This window comes from Cydia fagiglandana, chromosome 15 (assembly GCF_963556715.1).
Source record: "Cydia fagiglandana chromosome 15, ilCydFagi1.1, whole genome shotgun sequence".
Lineage (NCBI taxonomy): Eukaryota > Metazoa > Arthropoda > Insecta > Lepidoptera > Tortricidae > Cydia > Cydia fagiglandana.
Window position 1 is genome coordinate 12,439,499 of NC_085946.1, and position 25,090 is coordinate 12,464,588.

At 40.8% G+C, this 25,090-nt stretch overlaps 2 long non-coding RNA genes across 2 annotated transcripts; one reads left to right on the forward strand and one right to left on the reverse strand.

The window, feature by feature from the left end:
- Positions 1–5,108: 5,108 nt before the first annotated feature.
- LOC134671106 (uncharacterized) lies at positions 5,109–10,484 on the forward strand. Its single transcript, XR_010099179.1, has 4 exons — positions 5,109–5,199; positions 5,287–5,476; positions 5,930–6,031; positions 9,381–10,484. It is a non-coding gene; the product is annotated as an uncharacterized LOC134671106 (long non-coding RNA).
- Positions 10,485–20,638: 10,154 nt separating this feature from the next.
- On the reverse strand, positions 20,639–22,706 carry LOC134671108 (uncharacterized). Its single transcript, XR_010099180.1, has 3 exons — positions 22,136–22,706; positions 21,150–21,318; positions 20,639–20,737 (listed from the first exon to the last, which is right to left on the reverse strand). It is a non-coding gene; the product is annotated as an uncharacterized LOC134671108 (long non-coding RNA).
- Positions 22,707–25,090: the final 2,384 nt, after the last annotated feature.

Genomic DNA, 25,090 nt, shown 5'->3' on the forward strand with positions numbered 1-25,090 from the left:
AGTATAGTGCATTCACATTATGGTAAAGTGTACTATTCATAATTTTTGATACAGCCGCTACCGAAACGATACATTTTAATGTAAGAATGTGAAAGAGTACTTATTTACATGTTATTTACTTATTACGTAAATATTTCATTAAATCTAACTTAATCTGAATCTGAAAACGGCCCAAAAAGTATATCCTTGGCATGGAACGCCGCTCTCAACCACTCGATTTTTCCTTCATTTCTGGCCATTTTTCCAGTAATTAATATTTTACAGCAAACAAAAACACATAATTTAGTAGAGAACCGAGTATCTATGACACACGTTTTTTTTTAAATAGTGATGTCCTTCACACCTGTAGATTTCACATGTAATCGAGATTGACCGTGGTTCTTTACAACTGTAATTATTTATGTGTATTTATAAAACACCTGTAGCCGTTCACAGTGCATTACAGGTGCCTGTAGCCTGTACTCTTGTAACCTGTAACTTGTAACTTTATAAAACTGGGCCCTGGGTGTATCGAGGGTCGGGTATCCATACTGACCACTTCCTGGTAATGTGCCGATTAAGTGGCTTGTTTAAAGGATGGCGACAAAGACCCCGTACAGTTACTGCCGATTTAAAAAGAATAAACGTGGATAATTTGCAAGAAGAAGGAGTAAAAGAGGAGTATAAGAGTAGATTAAAAACCGAATTCGAAGCTATGAATGAGATTAGTGAGACTGAACAGTTGTGGAATAATTTTAAAAATAAAGTAGTAAGTGTGGCAAGTGAAGTATGTGGAGTATGTAAGAGGCACAAAGGAAAAAAGGAGAAGAATGTTTGGTGGGATAAAGAAGTGCAAGAAGCAGTGTGTGAGAAGAAAAAGTTGTGGTTGGATTGGCTAGCCACAAGAGCTAACCAAAGAAATCACACTGCTTCATTTGACGAAGTCAGTGAAGCGAAAAAGAATTATAGAAGAATGAAAGTGTCAGTAAAGGAATTAGTAGACAGAAAGAAAGTCGAACAGAAAGATAAAATGGAAGAAAGGCTCTCTCAAGATTTCCAAATATAAAGTTTTTCTGGAAGTCCGTTCGTTTGGCCAGGGGTAACACCCAGACTCTTGAGCTAAAATCAATAAAAGACAAGAATGGAAGATTAGTGAATGAGGAAGAATGCATCTTAAAAAGATGGAAAGAGTATTTTGAAAGTTTGTTTGATAGAGAGGAGACAAACACGCCAATTTCGGTGTTGAATGAAAGCATTGAAAGCGTGTCGGAGAATGAAGATAGTATTAGCATGGATGAAATTGTGAAAGCGTTGAAAGGAATGAAATCAGGAAAGGCTGCGGGATATGATAAAGTTTCTGTCGAGATGCTGAAAGCTGGGCAAGGCATTGTAGCAAGTCAGTTGTGTCGCCTTTTCAATATGTGCTTTAGAACCGGTCAAGTGCCCAGGGACTGGTGCAAGGCTGTCATTGTACCTCTTTACAAAGGAAAGGGACCACAACTGGATTGCAAAAACTACAGAGACATTAGCTTACTCATCGTCGTCGGCAAATTGTATGCAAAGATATTGATTGAAAGGGTAGTGAAAGAAACCGATGAGAAAGTATGGGATGCACAAGCGGGATTCCGAAAGGGTATGGGATGTACGGACCAAGTCTTTTCCTTGCGATGCATAGCCGAAAAGTATTTGGCCAAAGGTCAAAAGGTCTATTGCGCTTTCGTGGATCTGGAAAAGGCTTATGACAGAGTGGTGAGGAATGAACTTTGGTCGGTACTGTCGATGTATGGATTGAGCGGCCATCTCATTCAGGTACTGAAATCGCTCTATGAGGATTCCAGTGCTTGTGTGAGAGTAAACGGATCGTACACTGAGTGGTTTAGCATCGAGAAGGGTGTTAGGCAGCAGGGATGTGTAGCGTCACCGTGGCTGTTTAATCTGTTCATGGATAGTAGTTTGCATGATTTGAAAAATGATGAATGTGGGCTGAGAGTGGGTTATCCGTCAAATGTCTTCTTTACGCTGATGACCTGGTATTGCTAGCGTCATCGGGTGATGAGTTGCAGGAGATGGTGACTAGAATGCATGGGTCTTTTGAAAGGAAAGGAATGAAAATAAATGTAAGCAAGACGAAAGTAATGGTATCTGAAAAGGAAGAAAATATGACAAACCGTGAAATTTCGATTGGTCAAGAAAGAGTGGAACAAGTGAAAGAGTTTGTGTATCTGGGAACCTTGTTCACTAGGGACGGTAAGCATGATGAAGACATTGAAAGGAGAGTGAATGCTGGGAATCGTGTGAATGGGGCACTTAACGCTTTTATGAGCAGCCAGAAGGTGTCGCAAAAAGCACGGTTGGCTGTTCATAGAGGGGTGTTGGTGCCTACACTTATGTATGGTAGCGAAAGTTGGGTATGGCAGAAGAAGCATCAGAGCCAAGTGAATGCAGTGGAAATGAGAGCGTTGAGAAGTGTGTGTGGTGTGAGATTGCAAGATAGAATTAGGAACAGTGTGATAAGGGAAAAGTGTGGACTGAATGTAGATGTAGTGACAAAAATTGAGAAAGGTATGTTGAGAATGGTATGTATGGAAAGAATGAGTGAAATAAGGTTGACAAAAAGAGTGTATGAAGGAAAAGTGGAAGTGGGAGTTGGAAGGGGTAGACCTCGGCGGACTTTCTCTGATCAGATCGGGGAAATCCTGAAGAAAGGCCAGGTCAAGAGCACCCTAAGCCGGCGAGCGTGTATGAGGAATGTTATGAATGTGAAGGAAGCGAAAGAGGTATGTTAGGATCGTAGCAAGTGGAAATCCGTGGTCTCTGCCTACCCCTCCTGGAAATAGGCGTGATTATATGTATTATATGTACGTATGTATGTATGTATTTCAATTATTGCGGAACACATATCTTAGTAGGTATTTATGTATTTTAATTAAATATAGACTTTCCCTTGGTTCCCTGCTGGGGCGTGACGATAAAATTGTGATCTGATAACCACAATAAATAATAAAAGCGTTTTTGTTCATTTTAGATACCGTCAAACCTTTGAAGTAAAATTAAAATTGTAAGAAATGTCGATAGTTTATCGATATGACTTTATCGACATGGCTACAGCACGGTGGTGTTAAATTGTTAATCGTACACTAAACAAAAGTGGCAACAGTGACAGCTCGCTGAGACACCGTCTCTATATACATATTATAAGTCTATGCAAATTGACTTACATTATAACATCATGTTATTAACATGCACGGATAATCGTGTTTTCAATTGACAGTCTTGACATTGACAAGCATCGCGTAAGTGTAAGTGCGTAAGTACCAAGGGCCCAACGCTTTCTGTTCTCTTTCACGGCGCAGCAACTAGTATCATTTCTCTCTCCTCGCTCTTTTAAAAATGCCGTTTGTCAAAAAAGGACAACCATACTGTTGACAAGGTGGACTTCAAATCAAGTGTTGCCTTTCTTGATGCGCCCAAGCTGTGTATGTGTGCGTAAAAGCGTATATGTGTGCTCTTTTAGAGATGTGAAAAGTCGATTTTAATCATGTTATATATCGATAAACGTTACACAGCGGAACGAAATAGCGATTAATTAAAGCTTCAGTATCTTCGTTAAACATAAACAAAAATTGAAGCTTCAATATCTTCGTTAAACATAAACATAATTGAAATGCTATTGGATAATGAATATAGGAAGCGTTGGTGGCCTAGCGGTGAGAGCGTGCGACTTGCAATCTGGAGGTCGCGGGTTCAAACCCCGGCTCGTACCAATGAGTTCTTCGGAACTTATGTACGAAATATCATTTGATATTTACCAGTCGCTTTTCGGTGAAGGAAAACATCGTGAGGAAACCGGACTAATCCCAATAAGGCCTAGTTTACCCTCTGGGTTGGAAGGTCAGATGGCAGTCGCTTTCGTAAAAACTAGTGCCTACGTCAAATCATGGGATTAGTTGTCAAGCGGACCCCAGGCTCTCATGAGCCGTGGCGAAATGCTGGGATAACGCGAGGAAGAAGAAGAATGGATAATGAATATATTATAATATAATTCAATTATTGCGGAACACCTATTTTAGGAGGTATTTATGTATTTTAATTAAATATCTGAACTTTCCCTTGGTTCCCTGCTGGGGCGTGACTATAAAATTGTGATCTGATAACCACAATAAAGAATAAATACGTTTTTGGTCATTTTAGGTATCGTTAAGCCTATGAAGTAAAATTAAAATTGCAAGAAATGTCGATAGTTTATCGATATGACTTTATCGACATGGCTACAGCAAGGTAGGCCTCATTGTTAATCGTACACTAAACAAAAGTGGCAACAGTGACAGCTCGCTGAGACACCGTCTCTATATATTATGTCTATGGTAAGTACCAATAAACAAACTAGTGATGGGCCAAATCGAAAAATTTTCAAACCGAATAAGTCGACTCCGATTTAAACCCAAATCGGTTTGCAAACCGATTTGGCCAAGTCGATTTAACTTCTACTTTTTAAGTATCAGTAGTTCAAACAGCTCCGTAGTCTTTGAGTTGAGGAAATTGAATTGTCAATTTTACGCTTTGTTCGATCCGATCGACAGCAAAAATTTTGACTTAAAAGTTTTGTAATATTTTTTTAGTTTTGTTGCGCGGTAAATCACAAATTTATAATTTCTAAAGCTAAAACGGGAAAGCACTATACGAGCAAGCAGGAAAGAGCGTGCGGTCTCGTGCGATTTCGTGTCATTGGTCATTGCCGCGAATCGTTGAGTTAGCAAATCGACGCGGCGCAAAACTGCCAAACCGATCCAAGTATACCGCCAAATCAATCGCTTTAAGCCCATGCGAAATTGAACCTTACGACGTAAACAATAAGTTTCATTTTACTTTACCTGTAGATACCAAGTTTCGACTCGACTCAATAATGGCGGCAATGTGCATGGCAACATTTTTCTTCGTGGTTTGAAATCGATTTGCGTACATTTTAATGCTCAATATGTCAAATGAAAGTGACGCATCAACAAATATGAAAGGATGCGTTTAGAGCAGGTGAACGTATCTTAAGTCGATTTACGGAACACTCACGTCGATTTAGTCGACTTCAGACCTAAATCGGTTTGAACCGATTTGTGAAGTCGAATCGTAACATCGCTAAAACAAACAACAAGTAGTGAAAATACAAACTAAGTTAAAGAAAAATACTGATTGGCTGTGAAAACTGAAGGAAATTCCACCCAAAATGTAAGTTTCTCAAATTTATTCATAGATAAATTTATAATTCGTTTGATCATTAACTAGTTTTGTCATCATGAATATGTTTAATTTCAGTTGATGCTTCGTCGCAAAAGAAAATGCTAGCGAAATATATCACTCAGCATCCCCTGTCCGTCTACAGGGAGATCCATGAGCCTCTCGGAATCCAGAGATACAAAATGCAATGCTGCACAGTGCACACAAGTTCTAAGAGAGCATGCATAATCATGCTCGTAGGTACAGATCAGTGCAGGGATGGAAGTTAGTAAGTACTATGCTATAATACTAGATTAAGAACAAACATTCAGATATCTAAAATTCATTATAAACTTTCTTATTTAAAATACACAGCATTACAAGTACAGTAGAATCCGCATGTTTCGACATCGAAGGGAATTGACAAACACGTCATACCAAGTGGTTGTCACATAAACCATAGTTGATCAACTTCTTATTTTTGTTACGTTTTCCAAATTCATCTCAAATTATTTTGTAAGAATCAAATTCCTTTTGTTATTTTTTGTTTTATTAACTTTGAGTAAAGAAACAGTGGTAACTCCATAGGCTCTTTCTTTACTTATACCTACTCTATGCTGAGAATTGAAACTAAAACAACTTACTCTCCAAACCGTCACTGCGAGGAGGGATAGAAGTGGGGACACCGACAAAAAACAAATGTGTCATTATACATAATTATTCATTATATTTTTATTGTCAGACTTATCGTGACTCGAGCTGCAAAGTAAGAAAATCAATGTGGCACCAAACCAGGCTCGGCCAGTGAAGGAAAATGGATCCAGAAGAATTAAGGATTTAAGATGTGAGTACACCTTTCCTAAACTAAAATCATGAAAAGTTTATTGTGTCTTTTAACCCGTGGAGCGCCCTACTGTCACATGTGTGCTGGTAACTAGTATAGGAGTTCCATACTATGGTAATTTTGGGGCGCTCCATGGGTTAATATTATTGACACTTATTATCTATTTCTTGTCATTCTATCTATTATGTTCTGCTAAGTGACAAAAGTTTGTTAAAAACCTGTTCTATCACTACTATAATTGCAGGAAGTTGTTATGGCAACAATGATGTGTAAAAGTTGATCCAAATTTAGATTAATTACCTAACTAGAAACTGCTAAACTGTAAACTTTACATACATTTATTCACACTGCATAAAAAGTGCATAAAGATTCTAACAAATATTAAAATATTTGAAACCCGTACACCTCACTTTAAAAACTTTATTTTTTTTTTACCCTGTTTGTATATTCTAAAAGCTGGTTTTGTAGCAAGAACAAAAATTTATTGACAAAGAAAAAGACACACTTTATGACAAAGAAAAAGACACACTTTATGACAAAGATAAAATATTATTAATAAGTATTTAGTTTTTATGCCCATCCCGGATGTGAAATGCATTCCTCCCGCTCACTTAAACTTTCAGTCCTTCATCTTCATAACGGTTTTATGTCTGATTGTTTTGCCGTTCAGGCAACCTATCTATGGCATGCACTCCCTCTACCTAAAAGACAAGCCCCAAGAAAATTTGTTGTTTGAGTAGTCATGTACTCGTACAATATTCTTACTTATAACATGTAATGGCTCCTCTACACGATGGGCCAGCGCCGGCCATTTCAAGGGACGCAGCCATGCAGCAATATCACTTGCTCCCTCTAACGCATAAATGCGTCCCTTGGAGTGGCCGGCGTTGACCCATCGTGTAGAGGAGCCATAATATAGGAATACTATAGATGGTCAAGCAAGTCTTGTCAGTAGAAAAAGGTGCGAATTTCAAATTTTCTATGAGACGCTATCTCTTCGCGCCTACATTTTTCAAATTTGCCGCCTTTTTCTACTGACAAGATCTACTTGACCAAGTATAGGAACAGTTAAATATGTTAGCACTAAAGCTGGCCATATACATTTCACAGCTAGGTTTGACCCACTTCCCGATTTCCGTTTGAGCTTAAATTTTGCATACATAACAAATATAGCAATATGTAAATTGGATGACAATTGCAATATTATGATGACATGGAGCTGATCCGTTGATGGAGACATGAGGTGGCCATGGGAACACTGATAAAACAATGCAAACTATTTGTGCTTGGTGTTGTTAGAATTGACTCATGGCGTATTATAGTCAGACCGTAAAAAGTCTGCAGCGATTTTGATAGCCCACATACTGCAACTACTGCAAGTGTCATTTTTAACTTCAAATTTCTATGAAATTATGACGTATACATAACACTTACACTGCGTGGGCTATCAAATCCGCTGCAGACTTTGTTTGGTGTGACTCTTAGTAGGAGATCCCACATATATGGTCGACCTTCACTTCACCAATCTGTCTGACGGATGAAACTATGAAAATATGAAAGAAAATATGTTCCCGAACATTAGTAAATAGGGTTGCCTAAAGAAATATGGTCAAGGCTATTTTTAATAATTTTTTGATAAAATATTTTTTTCGGCAAATTTCACCGATTTGTCTGATGAACGAAACAAGTTTCAATGGAAAGTATACAACTTGTACATCATAAATCATCTAGGTTGCCTATCTTTTTCCGGTCACTATTATGTGGTTGCCGTGTTTAAAGAGGTGATTTTATATCGATAATTGCACTCATCTGTCTGACGCTTGAATTATACATCAAAATGATGGTAATTTTATTACAAATACAATGGTATAGGGTTGCCTGCGAAAATCCGGTCACAAATAAGGGTTGCCAGGCTTTTAATTAAAATAAGAAGGGAAGACTTTAAATAAGAAGAAGAATAAGTTCCTAAAGAATAAGTTCCTGTTTGATACTCCTCGTCCCGGCTGTGAGCTGCGTACATCTCGTGTTCTCAAACTCTCAATTCCTGCTCACCGCACTGGGTTCACGACTAACTCCTTTGCTGTCCAGGCGAGTCGTCTCTGGAATTCACTCCCTCTCAATATTAGACAAGCCCCGAGCAAGTTAGCTTTCAAGCGGTTGCTACATAAGTATCTGCTGAAACAAGAGTTCGAGTAGTGTCCATCATTATATATTATATATTATGAGTATGTATGAAATATGTAGTAGTATATTAATTATATATATTCTAGTATATTTATTTGTGTATTCTATATGTAGTTTATCAGAATTATTAATTGTTCGTTGCTCAGTTGTTTTCCAATGTTCTAATAAATGCCTCTGTTCTCCTTGCACCATTTTTACATGTCTCTGTTTGGCCCGATGGTTGACTGGTAGAGAATGCCATTAGGCATTAAGTTCGCCATTTGTACATTATTTTTATATTTTGTGCAATAAAGTTTAAATAAATAAATAAGACTTTTAGCAATAACTCATAAACGACTTAACTGATCAAGTTTGTTTTAATTTTATTTGATTGAATTTGTGATTTTTTTCATATTTTTTGGTACATTGAAACATGTTTCGTTCGTCAGACAAATCGGTGAAATTTTCCGAAAAAAATATTTTTTTCAAAAATATATTAAAATTAACCTTGAACATATTTCTTTAGGCAACCCTATTATTTATGTTCGGGAACATATTTTCTTTCATATTTTCATAGTTTCATCCGTCAGACAGATTGGTGAAGGTCGACCATATGGGGGATCTCCTACTATCTAGTTGCCTATTGAAAGAAAAGTACAGTCAGCGATAAAAGCTTGTATCAAAATTGATATTTTTGGCAAAAACTTATTTATATTGTTAGGGCTTGGGAGTAGAAGCTGGTTTCTTTACTGCTGGAAGCTGGAATTTTTTTTGTGTGTATACCTGACTATGGGAGGAGGTATTTATGATTTTAGCAGCTTATGTATGTGTGTGGTTATGTTTGTGTCGTATACCCTAGCGTAGTATCTGAATAACTGAGACAAATTTTGATAAATAAGGTTTTATTTGGTTTGTTTTTATGGCGAGGTGGTACATAACTACACTTAATACATAATACTATTTTAATAACGGATAAGTAGTCACTACAACAAAATTCAATTTATTTTCAATCGATAATTTGGACAACTGTAACAAAAAATCCCCCTGACTTAAAACCGAGAGCTTTCTAAAAGTGAATTGTCACTTTATTATTGAATTTCTCATAATTTGCCAATGAACCGCTTTAAGTAAAGCGCCACTAACTACAACATATGACCTCATCTAATCTAATTTGTTTCTGTTTCAGTCATAACATATTGGAGGCTTGAAAGTGCACATACCCATACATTGGACGTTAAGCTCAACGAGACCATGCGTCGCATCTCAGGCACTATCCGATCTGCAGCCGCCACGTGCTGCTGTCATTGAGTCACATTGCCCCTTCTCACATCCGACGACTCCAGGCGTTGAAGAGGGAGGCTGAGAAGATCACGAATAACCCCCGCAATGCCTGTCCACGAAGAATTCTGCCGCCCAACCCCTCGGCATCTGAAATCCCGGAATCCTGGGAGCCTGAGCAGCTTTAATATTTCGGATAGGTAGAAAGCGGAATGGTCTGCTATATCTGACCTGACTGAAAAACCAAAAGGTTTCACCTTCCTCGGAAAATCTGGTGCCGCCTGAACGGGCTGAGAACCGGACATGGCCGCTGCAATTCAGCCACACACAAATGGAGATAGACGGCTTTCCCACTTTGCGAATGCGGAGAGGAAAAGCAGACCACTTAGCATATGTTCCAACGCTGCCCACTCCACTCATACCCTGCTGAGGACCTGAAGACCGTGACACCTGGCTTTGGTTGCTTGACTTGGCAACCTCAAGGCTACACTCTGAATCTCCTCTCTTTATATAATTGCTATATGGGTAAATAAATAAATAAATAATATATAGCTATCGAACGAGAAGGCTTATGGCTTCAGCCAAGAAAAGTTCTCACATTCCGGCTGAGACACACCTCTCAGCAACTGGCATGTCCATGCATTTCGAATACCAAGTCAATAGTCAAAGTTTTTATTTGTTAAACTATTACAGTGGTGTATAAAAGGTTTTTTACAAACTTTAAAGTTGCAATGTATGTATCAAGTCCTGCAAGATAAATTAGACCCCACTTCCGTTTATTCGAAGGATTACTGACTTGAATTAGAGTCGTTTGTCTTTATCTGGCATTTTGACTTACATGTATTTCTAAGAACGGGATAAAACATAATTTAACTAAATCGGGCCTGTAAAGTTTTATGAATAACTCGGGGTTTTATGAATAACGGGGTGTCTTTTTATAGTTTATTCCGCAATCATTAGTTTTTCTTATTTATAAACTAAAACTACCTAAAAAGTGAAAAACCTACAAATAAAAAATTGGCCCCAAGTCTGCCCCTGCCCCTGCCCCTCTGTGTAGGGTGCCCAGAAGGCTGGCGGCGTTACCGCGCTGAACGGCAACGCCAATGCGTTGGGCGAGGTAAGCTCCACCCTTCCGGTCACCCGTTGCATCTATTAAGGCGCATTAGGCGCTTTAGTGAGGATGTTAAGTGCAACAACCTTTTTTTGTTTGATTAAAGCATGAAACTTGGCACAGCAGTTCCTTATATCAAAATAAGCCGATTTAGATCGGTAGCCCGAAGGACCCCCCCCTCTGGGGCCAGGGAGGGGGGGTCAAAGAACCGCTCCGCCCGGCTTCATTCTAAAAAATCTAACAGGCCCCGTTTAGCTAATAGGTCATATTTGGTATCAATTTCGGATAAATCAATAACGTAGAATTCATTTCTGTTATTAAAAAAATGCAATTTGTCGAACAAAATTAAAAAAAATCAAAAATTATCTAATTTTTCAAGTGTAATTTTTATGTTTTATTTGGTGTCAAAATTAAACTGCCTGGGTTTTCTACATACAAAAAATATGACAATAAAGCCTATTTAATGCAGATTTTAAAAACATAACTTTTATTTACCTTTATTAAAAGAAAATTGCATAAATAAACTTATACCGTCTCCCGCCGGTGAATATCTTTTTACCGACATCGGCATCGTTATAGACAACATCCGAATTACACACTCTGGAGACCAATTAAATGCATTGTTTATTGTTGTAGATCCTATTATAAAGATAGAAAAGCGTACATATATTATTATTTATGTGTCGTTCAGTGAAAAAAGGGACCTAGGAAAAAATTATCACAGAGCCTCGCGTTTGTATAGAAGCATACTCGTATTTAATTAGTGCCAACCACTCCAAGGACTCCATGGTCGCTGTTCTCAATGAATAAGAAGTAAACTGTAAGTATATATGTCAGTTTCAATCATATTCTGGCCACAGTAGGGTTGTCAGAACAGTTTGGAAACAGTCATTTGCTTTTTGCTTCCATTCCCAAGAAGACAGACTGAGCGTTGAGGGGGCTTTTGACACAGCAACCTTCGAGGCCGTAGAGGAAAGTCTGAAGAGTGAGGGCATCTGACCGGCAATAGCGCAATGGATAGGGAAAATGCTAAAAGGTAGATCCATTACGGCGGAGCTGGGAGGAGTAACAAAGACGATTAGTCCAAGAAGAGGGTTCCCACAAAGGGGATGCCTGTCCCCGTCCCCCCTGATGTGGTGCCCACTTCTAAACTCAATGGTAAAAGAGCTCAACAGAGGAGGCATGTACATGCGGGCTTACTCTGATGATGGAGTGCTGTTAGAGAGAGGAATGGTTGTCACTGCGATAAGAGATATAATGATAAGAGGTCTCAGACAGGTACCGAGATGGTGTAGAGAGAGAGGGTTGGATCTCAATCCATCGAAAACAAAGCTGGTATTATTCACTAATAGAAGAACAAAGGAGATGAAACCCATAAAGATACAAGGTATAGAACTAGACATGGTGGAGGAGTTGAAATATCTGGGCGTTACTTTACACAGTAAACTCAGGTACTAAACTCACATCAAGGAGCAGACGGCTAAAGCTATAAGAACACTGTTCCAATGCAAAAGGGCAGTAGGAAAGAACTGGGGACTGAAGCCAGGAATGACCCACTGGATCTACAAGGCGATAATACTACCCAGGGTGCTATATGGAGCCGTGACATGGTGGTATAGAGCACATATTAAAGAAAACCAAAGAGACCTAAGACCTAACCAAAGTCCAGAGATTAGCGTGCCTCATGATGACGGGGGCTATGAGAATGACCCCGACACACGCAATGGAGGTAATGCTAGGCTTGAAGCCACTCTGGATTGAGGTAGAGAAAAGAGCCACCGAACAGTGGTACAGAATGAAAGCATGCAACGAATGGAGAGGAAGCTGCGTAGACAAGAGACACGCGCTGATACAAAGAGAGGCACTATCAAAACTTGAAATGCCAATAATGACCTTATAAAGAGGCAGGAGATATTTGACAAGAAATATAGAATACACATAGGAGACAGAGATAACTGGAAGGTGGAAGTGGGACACCCGAAGACCATCTGCTTCACGGATGGCTCAAGAAGAAGCTCGATGAAACTAGCAGGAGCGGGCATAGTGATCCTCAAACTGGGAGAGAATCAGTACCACTGGGTAGATATGCTAGCGTTTCCAAGCCGAGGTATGTGCTATAACGCGCTGCGCAAGCATAATCAAGAAGAGCGTAAAACAAGAGGGCGCTGTCGTAATATACACAGACAGCCAGGCAGCACTAAACGCACTAAAGAAAATATCAGTTACCTCCTCTCTCGTGAGAGAATGTCGAGAGGAGCTCAACTTGATAGGCAAGCAAAGAAGTGTCACGGTGGCATGGGTTCCAGGACACCAGGGAGTAACGGGAAATGAGAAAGCTGACGAGCTGGCGAGGATAAGGGTGGAGACGGAATACATATGTCCGGAACCGGCTCTGCCTATGTCAGCGGATGTCACGAAGGGAGTCATAGAGAAGGTAAAAGAGATGGAAGCACAGAGAGAATGGGAAGAAGAGACTGGATGCAGACAGTCGAAGATGATGATCAAAGGTATAGACCACAGGAGAACCAGGTATCTTCTGAAACTAGGTAAGAGCAGTCTGAGACTATTGACAGGTATCATTACAGGTCACAATACTCTCAACAGACACCTCAAGATAATGGAAATTAGTAGAGACGCCTCCTATCCACATTGTGGTAAGGAGGAGACTAGCTTACACTTACTAGCAGAATGTACTATGTACGCGGCACCGCGATATAATACATTCGGTAGAGACACACTAAAAGAAAACGAAGTAAAGGACGTCAAACTCAAAGATGTCCTTTTATTCTATTGACGACCGGTCTGGCCTAGTGGGTAGTGACCCTGCCTGCGAAGCCGATGGTCCTGGGTTCGAATCCCAGTAAGGGCATTTATTTGTATGATGATACAGATATTTGTTCCTGAGTCATGGGTGTTTTCTATGTATTTAAGTATGTATTTGTATATTATATATATCGTTGTCTGAGTACCCACAACACAAGCCTTCTTGAGCTTACTGTGGGACTTAGTCAATCTGTGTAAGAATGTCCTAAAATATTTATTTATTATTTATTATTATTTATTATTCTGCAGGAAAACAAGAAAATTTGAGGAGAATAGTGTGGGAATGCCGCCGGGACAGTAACCTGAAGCTCCAACTCCAGGGAACTGGGCTGAATGAACGCGACAAGCGATCGACAGCCCGCCTGCTTCTGACCGGGCGTCCCTACACTACATCTACTTCTACATGTATAAGTTAGTCTATGAATTTACTAGAGTCGGTAGTGCTGCACTCTGGCGGCAGAACATTGCAGTAATATCCCATATTGAGAACAGCGACCATGGAGTCCATGGAGTGGTTGGCACTATCTAAATACGAGTATGCTTCTATACAAACGCGAGGCTCTGTGATAATTTGTTCCAAGGTCCCTTTTTTCACTGAACGACACATAAAAAAATATGTGTACGCTTTTCTATCTTTATAATAGGATCTACAACAATAAACAATACTTTTAATCGGTCTCCAGAGTGTGTACTTCGGATGTTGTCTATATCGATGCCGATGTCAGTAAAAAGATATTCACCGGCGCGAGACGATATAAGTTTTTTTTATGCGATTTCCTCTAAATAAAGGTATGTAAAAGTTATGTTTTTAAAATCTGCATTAAATAGGCTTTATCATCATATTTTTTTAATGTAGAAAAACCAGCCAGTTTAATTTTGACAATAAATAAGAAACAAAAATTACACTTGAAAAATTAGATACTATGAGTTTTTTTTTAATTTTTTCTACAAATCGCTAAATTTTTTTACCAGAAATGAATTCTACGTTATTGATTTATCCGAAATTGATACCAAATATGACCTATTAGCTAAACGGGGCCTGTTAGAATTTTAAGAATGAAGCCGGGCGGAGCGGTACTTTGCCCCCCCCCTCTCGGGCCCCAGAGGGGAGACTCCTTCGGGCTACCGATCGAAATCGGCTTGTTTTGATATAAGAAACAACTGTGCCAAGTTTCATGCTTTAATCAAGAAAAAAAAGGTTCGACCTTTTTTTGTCACTTAGAACCCTAACTACTTGGCTAACTCTTTATAAACGCTGTGCGCGCCTTGACCCCACGGCCCAAGCGTCTCCAAACCAAACGGCTCAAGGTTTAGGTGGTTTTAGTTTAGTATGTTTAGTTATTAGTTTAATTTCTTTATTAATATTATAATTATATATTAGTTTTTAATTCGTTTTATGTTTAGATTATGTGTTATTCTATCTGTTTATAAACTGAAATAGATGTCATACACTAAAGATAAAGTGATCAAGTCCCACCGGTGGCGGCACGCAGATAGTCAAAAATTCTTTAATGTTATCGTTATCGTTGAAAGGCTAACCTTTGCCTTTGACCGACTCTAAGGGCGAGCAGTACTTTTTTTTACCTAACTGCGTCAGGAGGGTAATGTTAAATAGGCTATATAAATTTTGAAAATGACGCCTCAAATTGAAAAAATAGGGGGAAGGGTGGGGTCTTACCCTTACCATAGTAATATGGATTTAAAATGAAAGCTAGCGAGAAGACCATTCCAAAAATATATAAAAATATTTTGGCAATAGTTGTTTTATTTACCCATTTATAATATTCTGTCTAGCACAGAGGCGACATTAACTTATCTATAGAGTTTAGTAAACAAAAAAAAACTTGACAACACCACGGGTGACGAGAATTGTCCTTGTTGTACCTAAATGGAATGTAACATAGTTTTTTAACATTCAACATTAGTTATTGGCGTATTGAGTCTGACCGCAGTTATAGTCACTGAAGTAGACTTATTAGCATAAATGCCTGCGCAAATCGGCGGAGCGCTTTTGTGTTTCACTCGGGGGCAAATTTTGTTTAACCCTAGTTCTTTGAAACCCTCGCAACGCTCAAGATTAGCACGAGCGGTTAAACAACAACTTTGCCCCCTTGTAAAACAAATAACTATTTATTACCTATGCTTTCATTGTACTATACTGCATATGACAGTCGGATTTTACATTTAGAAGCTATAAAAGTGACAAATTTTGTACGCATAAGGCTAAAATTAAAAATAAGAATAAATGACACCTACACTGAAGCATGCGGGGAATGCTGTTGTGGAGTGTAGACTGTAACTTTTCGTGATGAGGGGTTCGTTGGGTGAAGCGTAGAAACTCGCCGCTGGAACGCGCTGGCCGTCGTGCTGTCTCGAAGTCCGCTATACCTCCATTTACCGGAATATGTGTTGTGTGAAATAAAAACACATATATCTGAGTTTATTTACTGGAGAGTGTTCAGGCAAGTGATAGAGTTAAGCTCTCTGAGTTCTCTCAATATGCTACAAATGGCGCGGGTTTATATAGGAATGGCCGGGCGATTTGTATCTCTGAACTAGTGGGCATTATATGCAGAGTGAGTTTTATTTATTTCTGTCAATCTCGTTAATTATAAGCACGTATGAAAGGAGCACGAATCCTAGACTTATAAATAGATACAATATTAAGCACGTATGAAAGGAGCATGAATCCTAGACTTATAACTAGATATAAAACATTCCACGCAATTCATTTGACATAATATGTGAGCACAAAGTAAAACATGATATACAAAAGTAAAAATAGTAACCTAAACGTAAAGACTAATTTAACACATGCATGACCCTAATAGCTATTTACGACAGTCTCCCCCACGTGTGTTAACACCGTCTTCATGCGCGGAGTAAATGGGGATGAGTCTAGAAACTGGGCGGCGGACGTCACCTGCGCGTGTGCGAACAATGGCCATCCAGGCCAGGATATAGCTGGGCGAATACGCCTCTGGGCCACGTTCCTCGTTACTACGTCACCTTCATGCAGTTTCTTTACGTTTTCTTAGCGAGCAATACGGCTTTGAAAACCTCGGCGGCAACCAGACTACCAGCGGTGGCGCGAACTAACCGTACATTATCAATGAACGATCGCCACGCGGGTGCGAGTGAGACGGATATAGGCCTGTCCCAATCGATCCCTGTCCGCCAAACGAAACGCAACATATCGCGATCTTGCTCTATTATTTCGATCTGTAAAAACATCTGTTTGACGTCGGCTAACACCGCGATTTTACTTTCGCGGAAGCGCATTAATACGCCAAAAAGTGACTTTAACAGGTCGGGGCCAGCCAACAGCGCGCTGTTAAGCGAACGTTCGCAAGCTGTGGCGGCCGTGTCCCAAACTAATCGCATTTTGCCGCGTTGCGGGTGAAAAGTTGGGAAATGCGCTAGAGGCCACGTCCGGGGTGCCTCGGGGGGCGGTGGCGAGTCTATTTTCTCCGCGTAACCTTTGTCAAGCAACATACACTTTGCATATTCGGCTTTAAGTTTCGCATCGTGGTCTAGCTTTCGTTCTAGACTGTACGGCCGTTGCAATGCTTGCGCTTGGTTATTGGGGAGTTTCTCGTCATTTGACCGCCAAAGTAAGCCCGAGCGATACCTTTGCTCCCCCGGTATCTTTTCGCAGGTGGCTTCTAGTAAATCTAGCGCACGTTGGTCGGGGTCGACCCGAGGCAACTTTTGCGAAACGCCTAATGATTCTACCTCAGAATGCCGTTTCACAAGTTGTAAGGCCTCGTCGTCCGCGGTATTAGGCTTTGCGTGCCCAACCAATTGTACCGCGGGCGCGATTCTGTCCGCAGTTCCGTGTAGCGTCAAAGTCATTGTCGCGCCTTCGTCAAGTGGCGCGAGGGTTTGGACGGTACCTAACGGTTCCGACACCTCTACAGGCATGACTTTGTGACACGTCTGCGGCAGTCTAACATTGAGTACTGCAGGTGCTGCCGGGACTCTATTACCGCTCGCGGACGCGGCCGCGTTTCGACCGTGTAATAGTTTATTATGTCCGGCTTCGCACTGATTCATGCCACACGCGACATATTGGCACCCATAAGGCTTAGGGTGACTCGCGCCTAAACATCTACAGCACAATTTAGCACCCTTTGCCAAGTCCCATCGCTTAGATATAGTCGCGGCTAGAAATTTCAAACACTCACTAACTTTGTGTTCTTTGCCGTTCTTACATATGGCGCACGCATCGCGCGAGACAGAGACAGACGATGTCTGCTGCCTAGGCTGAGCTCTGGTTGACGCTGGCTTTTTCTTTAAATTACCATCGCGGTGCTTTACTTGAGCTATAGTCGATTTATTAGAACGCGATCTATTTCTCGTATCACGTGTGTATGATTCGCGGGAATCTGACTCCGAATCCGAACTATAGTCGCGAAAGGACGCGGGGGCGCGGGACCCAGTGAGAGCGCTGCTCGATCGACTGGACTCGCGCACAGAGGAAACCGCGCTTCGTTCACTTCGCGATCTACTAGACGCATCACGGTAGAATGCGGGGGCGCGAGACCCAGAGAGAGCTTGGCTCGATCTTCTAGGTTCGCGCACAGAGGAAACCGCACTCACTGCACTCCGTGATTCGTCAGACGTGTCACGGTAGAACGCGGGGGCGCGTGACCCAGAGAGAGCTTGGCTCGATCTGCTCGGTTCGCGCACAGAGGAAACCGCGTTCACTGCATTCCGTGACCTGTTAGACGGCTTATGTCGGTTTATGCGCTTGGCCGCAGTGCTAATTTCGTTAAGAAACTCGGAAATCGCAACTAACCCGGGTGATTCTACGTTAGACTGCCTGTATTTGGCCCATTCATAGCGCACTATCAGATTCAACTTATCCACGATTTTATTCACGAGCTCAGGCGCGTGCAAGTATTTCTCTTGACGCAAGGATCTAATGGTGGCGACGGCATTCGCTACATGCGCGGCGAATGAGGTTATATTAGAATTGTCTTCGGATAAACGCGGCATGCGTTTAACGTTATGAATTTCCGTAAGAACAATCTCCTCAGGGTCGCCGAACTGCCGTTCCAGCGCTTCCATTATCTCGTACGGATCCTGAACCGTGTACATTATTGATTTTACGGCCGTCCGAGCTTCGCCCTTAAGTGCGCGCCTAATCCGACTGACGTTATTGACGGCACTAAACATGGGCGACGTATCTTCGAACTCTGCCCTAAATGATATCCACTCGGTGATATCTCCGCCGAATGTAGGCAATTCCGGCGGTTTATGGTACATTGGCGCGTAGGTACCGTGCGGTACCTCTACAATGCGCGGGGGTGGTCTGCTAGCCCGATCGACGGCTGCACGCGGCGGCGGTTGCGTTTGCGCGGTCTCTTTCGGCGGCGGGATTTTAACGTTTTCCTTTGCGATCTCGTGCTGTAACCTAGCTTGTCGTTCTACCCAACTTCTAGTCCGTTCTTCGACGGTCGCGTCACTGCTGCCGACAGACTGCGCCTTCAGTTGCGCAACCTGCAGCCGTAAATTTGCAGTGTCGGACTTTGTCTTAGTAGCTTCGACGGTCGCGTCACTGCTGCCGACAGACTGCGCCTTCAATTGCGCAATCTGCAGCCGTACATTTGCAGTGTCGGACTCTGTCTTAGCAACGGCTAGACGGGCTTTACGAACCTCGAGCTCGGCCATTAGCACGGCCAATTTATTATCGCGTTCCCTAACCGATTTGCGACTCCTATGCGAATCGCGATTAGACGGCGCCCGCGACGGCGATGGCGGCGCATCGATGTCTTTATTCACTAGCGTACCTAATCTACTACGATTTACTACCGTGGCATCTAACGTTTCCGAGTGTACCGACTCGTTTCCACCGGTAGTATTCGGGTTGCCACTGGTGCCCTTGCTCCACGTATTTGTCTCGCCGGACGTAGTCTTACCGGACGAGGGGGTAGGGGTGTCCATGTTGGCTGCGGGCGCAGGCGGGCCCTTGGTGCGTGGTCGTAGGCTCCTTGCTTCCTTTTCGGACATCTTTCTGGCTGGAACCACTTCACTTCACTTAACACACGCGGGGGTCCCTAACTTGACCTGCCTATCTATGACTGACCGTTACTGAGCGCAACGTCAGGCCCTAAGCGTAGCGTGGATCCCTCGTGGCACTGAATCTCCCGCAATGGCAAAGTGCTATGCCTAGAACGTTCGAAAGCAGTGTGTGGGTATCAACCATGTGACACATGCAACGAAAGTTGCCAGGACACGTGAGCGGAGGACGACCTGCACGCTGCACGGTCCGACCGGCAAGCCGGTAAATGGGTTACGGAAAGGTATTGGGGTTGGGTCTAAGCCGAAGCGAACCTCTAGGCCCAGCGCGTTCTTTATTCAGTCTTGCCGTCTGAGTCAAGCAATTCCGCTTAAAACTCAGCGCGTACTTGTTTCTTTCTTGCCGTCTGAGTTAAGCAATGTCGCTTGAAACTCAGCGCGTACGTGTTTCTTTCTTGATTCTGAATTAAGCTATGTCGCTTGAAACTCAGCGCGTACGTTTTTCTATCTTCATCCGGCTTCAAAAGGACCAAACTGTGGAGTGTAGACTGTAACTTTTCGTGATGAGGGGTTCGTTGGGTGAAGCGTAGAAACTCGCCGCTGGAACGCGCTGGCCGTCGTGCTGTCTCGAAGTCCGCTATACCTCCATTTACCGGAATATGTGTTGTGTGAAATAAAAACACATATATCTGAGTTTATTTACTGGAGAGTGTTCAGGCAAGTGATAGAGTTAAGCTCTCTGAGTTCTCTCAATATGCTACAAATGGCGCGGGTTTATATAGGAATGGCCGGGCGATTTGTATCTCTGAACTAGTGGGCATTATATGCAGAGTGAGTTTTATTTATTTCTGTCAATCTCGTTAATTATAAGCACGTATGAAAGGAGCACGAATCCTAGACTTATAAATAGATACAATATTAAGCACGTATGAAAGGAGCATGAATCCTAGACTTATAACTAGATATAAAACATTCCACGCAATTCATTTGACATAATATGTGAGCACAAAGTAAAACATGATATACAAAAGTAAAAATAGTAACCTAAACGTAAAGACTAATTTAACACATGCATGACCCTAATAGCTATTTACGACAGCTGTTCTGTGTGAAAATTGTCCGTCTTGAATGTTTACTAGTCTCTACTTGTATAGAAATAATATAGGTACCTAAATTAGGTATTTGTGCGATAGTAAAACATAGTAATAGGCGAAATATGTATTTATTAAGCGCCGGTTTTGTGCATGATGCTTAGAAACACTTAGGAGCGCCATTCCTAATTTCTCCCTTGATCCACGAGAAGTTTTCTGGAAGAAAAAGAAGGAAATAAGTCAAAGTAGGTTCATGTGGCAGCCATGGAGGAAATATTTTCACATGAGTGCAGTCTAGTGCACCCAAGATACTAAATAATCGCCGGGAATAATATCCATTGGTTGTTATGTAAACAATGCAGCACATTAGAACTGGGTGCCTTATATAAACCTAATAAGTATTGCATTCCCAGATTATATATCCCAGAGATAACTACTTATCATACATAACTATCAAACAAAAGGTAGGCACATATCTCAATACCTACACAATACAGCCGCACTCAAACTTATTCAAAAAAATTAAAGTTACTAAGACAGTCCTTGTGGAAGGTCACAGTTTTTTATGTCTAATACTTACCTTCTGTTTACAGCATCTACAAACTGCTCGAGATAGGTTCAGGCTTACCGTAGTGTGGACAATCTAGTCAGTGGTACTCCAATGGACAAGCCATGATCTTGACTAGTCCCGCGTTGGTAGTTGCCATCAGCTAGCAGGTGTAACTGCTACACACCAGCAGCTACTGCTGCTGCTGGTGGTGTAGGTGTGCTGCTGGTGTGGTGTATACTGTTAGAACCTAAAACAAATAAGTACCTACTTACAGTACCGGTCAATAATATATCACCTCCATGCTTTTACGGTAGGTACTTATAACTTTTTTATATTTGTGAGTGACTTCCACAGCTTTAGGTAGTTTAGTAGTATTCCTTGTCTTGCGATGAGAAAAGTTAGTCTCATGTAATGATTTTTTCATAGAGGTTTTTTGTTTTAATGTATGGTCAACTTCATTATTTTTAAAGAGCTTTTTTTAGTAATATTCTGAGTCTCTTATTGTAGTTCATAGTATTTCAGTATTTATAATATGTTATCTTATACCTTTAAACGTGCAATTATTGTTTATTTATTTATATGTATATATATATATATATATATATATTTCGGGGATATCGGACACGGCTCTAACGATTTCGATGAAATTTGCCATATGGGGGTTTTCGGGGGCGAAAAACCAATCTAGCTAGGTTTCATCTCTGGAAAAACACGCATTTTTTAGTTTTTATATGTTTTCCGAGCAAATCTCTGTCTCTCAGATATTATTTATATAAAATGACTAGTAACATATGAAATCTACAAACTAACCTACTACAAGTTGATACAAAAACACACAAAGGTGATATGTTATTATATATGTTATTATTATAGATTGTAAAACAAATATCTGAACATACTAACTTTTACTTTTAATAATGAGGCACCTCTAGTATTGAAGAGTTTAGTAGCATTGTCATTGAGACATCTGTTTTACATAGAATCAATAATTATTTCAAATATAATAGGTCTATGCATAGAATACATATTAACTTTACGAGAAACACTGCAATTTATAGCTTTACCTTTTGAGGTGTTTTGGTAGGTAACCCATCACCGTTTTGAGGCTCGGCGTTAAGTTCGTAGCTAAATGCACTGCACACTTCTTACGCACTCTGTAAATACGCCGAAACTCTTTGTCCGGCATATCAAAAGGGTTGTAAGCGTTTCTTAATGCTATTTACGAGATTTTTCGAGGCTCTTTATCTTCAACGGCAGCCGCGAGTAGGAATAATAAAATTTGACTTCCCTGCAAAGAAAATATTGACAATATTATATACAGCGGAACATTGGAACTAATAACTCTCAATATAATCATAGAAAAACTGATATTTACCTGTATTTTATACCTTAAAATATGATTATTCACTATTTTTGCTTTCACGGCAAGGCTTATCGTGACCTAAGAAGAACGTAGTTAAAATTATCTAAGTTGAACTGTCAAAATGGGACAAGCTGTCAAATTATCCACATGTTAACCAACGACCATGTTATGCAAATTGTCTTCTATCATCTACCGCTGTCAAATGTAGATAACGCCATATATCGTCTGCAACCATAGTAAGGATGATAAATTCGAGGGTGACTGGCGTTTTATCAACATAATTATCACCGTATCGCGTGATAGATACAGCCTGGTTAAAAATATGCTCGATTGGTAATAAATACGCCCGCGAAAAGGGAGTTCGTTCAAATATCGGGTATAACTTTGCCATGTATATATAAATATCGATTTTAAAGGCCGGCAATCTTGATGCCATTTGGAAATGTCACGAGACCGGGCTTTACGAGTTATGTCTCGACACTGCAGGCGATAAGGCGGGGGTGGCAATAGTTCTCTATGGCACGATGTGTCAATCGAACGATAAAGTATCGAAGAAATTGAATAAGAATTCCAATGTGCAACGTGCATTTAGTGATAAGATAAAATAAGTCTTACCAACGGATCGTTAGGACGTGTGAATAATTACCTGCACCAGGACACGTTCAGTACCTACCTATAATCTGTATCTTTAGATATTTAATTAAAAGTAAACAATTTGTAAATTTTCAGGTAGTTATAACATTTATTGGTTAACCGACAAATACAAAACCGCCTGGACCAGTCACTGAACGACCTGACTTTAACCTACATTTATTTGATCATCTAATGTTTTCATCTACCCTTCAACTGGCTTAAGGGCCAGTTGAGGGTAGATTTTGTTTACTTTTATTTAAATACGTAACCTAAAGATACAGAGTATGGCATTAGCACCTACGCGAGATAGGGTACACTGATAATTATTTATGATTTATTTTGAACTATTATCACATTATATGTATTTACAAACCACACCCTACGTAAAATTAATCAACCTTCAAGGACATTTACACGCGGCCGAGAATCCATCTTAACCCAGAAACGTGATTTGTACGCAAGTTAGGCGCTGCCAAGCCGGACTTGGCAGTCAGGTCTGACGCCTGACCCCGCTCAATAAGTTTAGCTGTTCTTGGCCTACTGCAGTTTCGGAAGATTTTAATGTGGTATTTTAACAGACTAACTTTGGGGATGTGGTAGTTAATATTTACGATACAAGTGCGAAAAATAGGACATTCGCAATGACTGGCTAATTTTAAAACACGACCGAAGGGATTGAATTGAACGACTCACATAGACCGGGCCGTGTCCGGGCCGGAGCTTCATGGCGCTTACTTTTCTATGACATAATAGAGGTGATCACGTGATGCTTTCCATAGAAAACGATGAGCCGGAAGTTCTCCGGAAGGCCGGAAGCCTTAATGGGATGACTACAATTTTTGGGGAATAGGTATCAAATGTGCGTTGTGCATTGTCTGTATTTATGAAAGAACTTTTTCGTATTGTCACAGAATAAATAACAGTACTAGGTACAGAAGACTCACTCTCTAACAAAACGCGTCTGTTACGATCAGTACATAATAATAAATAGGACATATATGGCCGCTAGGTGGCGGCAGCGCCACGCGCGGCTTATAGCTAGCCACCAAAATTGGTGTGCAACGGATGTACTTGTAGCTAGGCTAGCTACCTGTTGCAATGCGATGGAATCGCGGAGTGAGCCACGCCTGGCATTGTAAGCTCTTTGCTACGCCGCCGTAGACCGTAGATTAGCGTAGCACTTTGCCGTGACAATGTGTCATAGTCATACATGTACGTACATAGCGTACATACTGCCGTATTCGAACTTCAAGATATTCACAAGAGACGACACGTACTAGATCCATTCTAGATACGTTATAGTTTAGATATCAACTAGTTCTCTTTTGCAGCGCAATTCTGGCAACCAATTTCACTTTTACGTTGGATAGAGTAAAATATCTATTAGATGTGAATTGGATCTCTAAGTCATATCCTGTGGAAATCGTTCAAGAGTATCTCCAGAATCGAGCAAATGTCAAATTTGACAGGTTAGATCTTAAACATATCGTTATCTGTAGTCGCCAGGGTTTCTTCAAGCAGCAACACAGCCAGTTCGAGCGCTGGCAACACGAACGGCGTCAATACCTGTTCCGGTGACGTCACATCGTCGTTAATAAAAACCCTGACGCAGCCAACGGAGCTCTCTCTTGCCAACCAGCCGTCGAGTTGTAAAGAAGTATCACATTAAGTATTACTTGTCTTGATTAGGTATAGGTTTTATCTAGCTATTGTTGCCTTTAGCTTTGTGTATCCATTATTAATAGTAACGTTACTACATAAATTATGATCTAATGTGCTGAGGTTGCTTACACGTTGCATTTAATAAGATAATTAATTAATGATTAAATATAATACTTGGCTTTAGTATTTCCACCCTGTTTAGCTGTAGGTTATTATGATGTAATAAAGAATATAATTTGGTATTCATCTTGTGTTTCTTTTATCAGAAGTGTTCGAAATTACGCTCACAACATGCCACGTAATCGCAAGCGCAAGAGACCGAGACGACGAACAAGGGAGCCATCCACGACCTCCAGTTCCT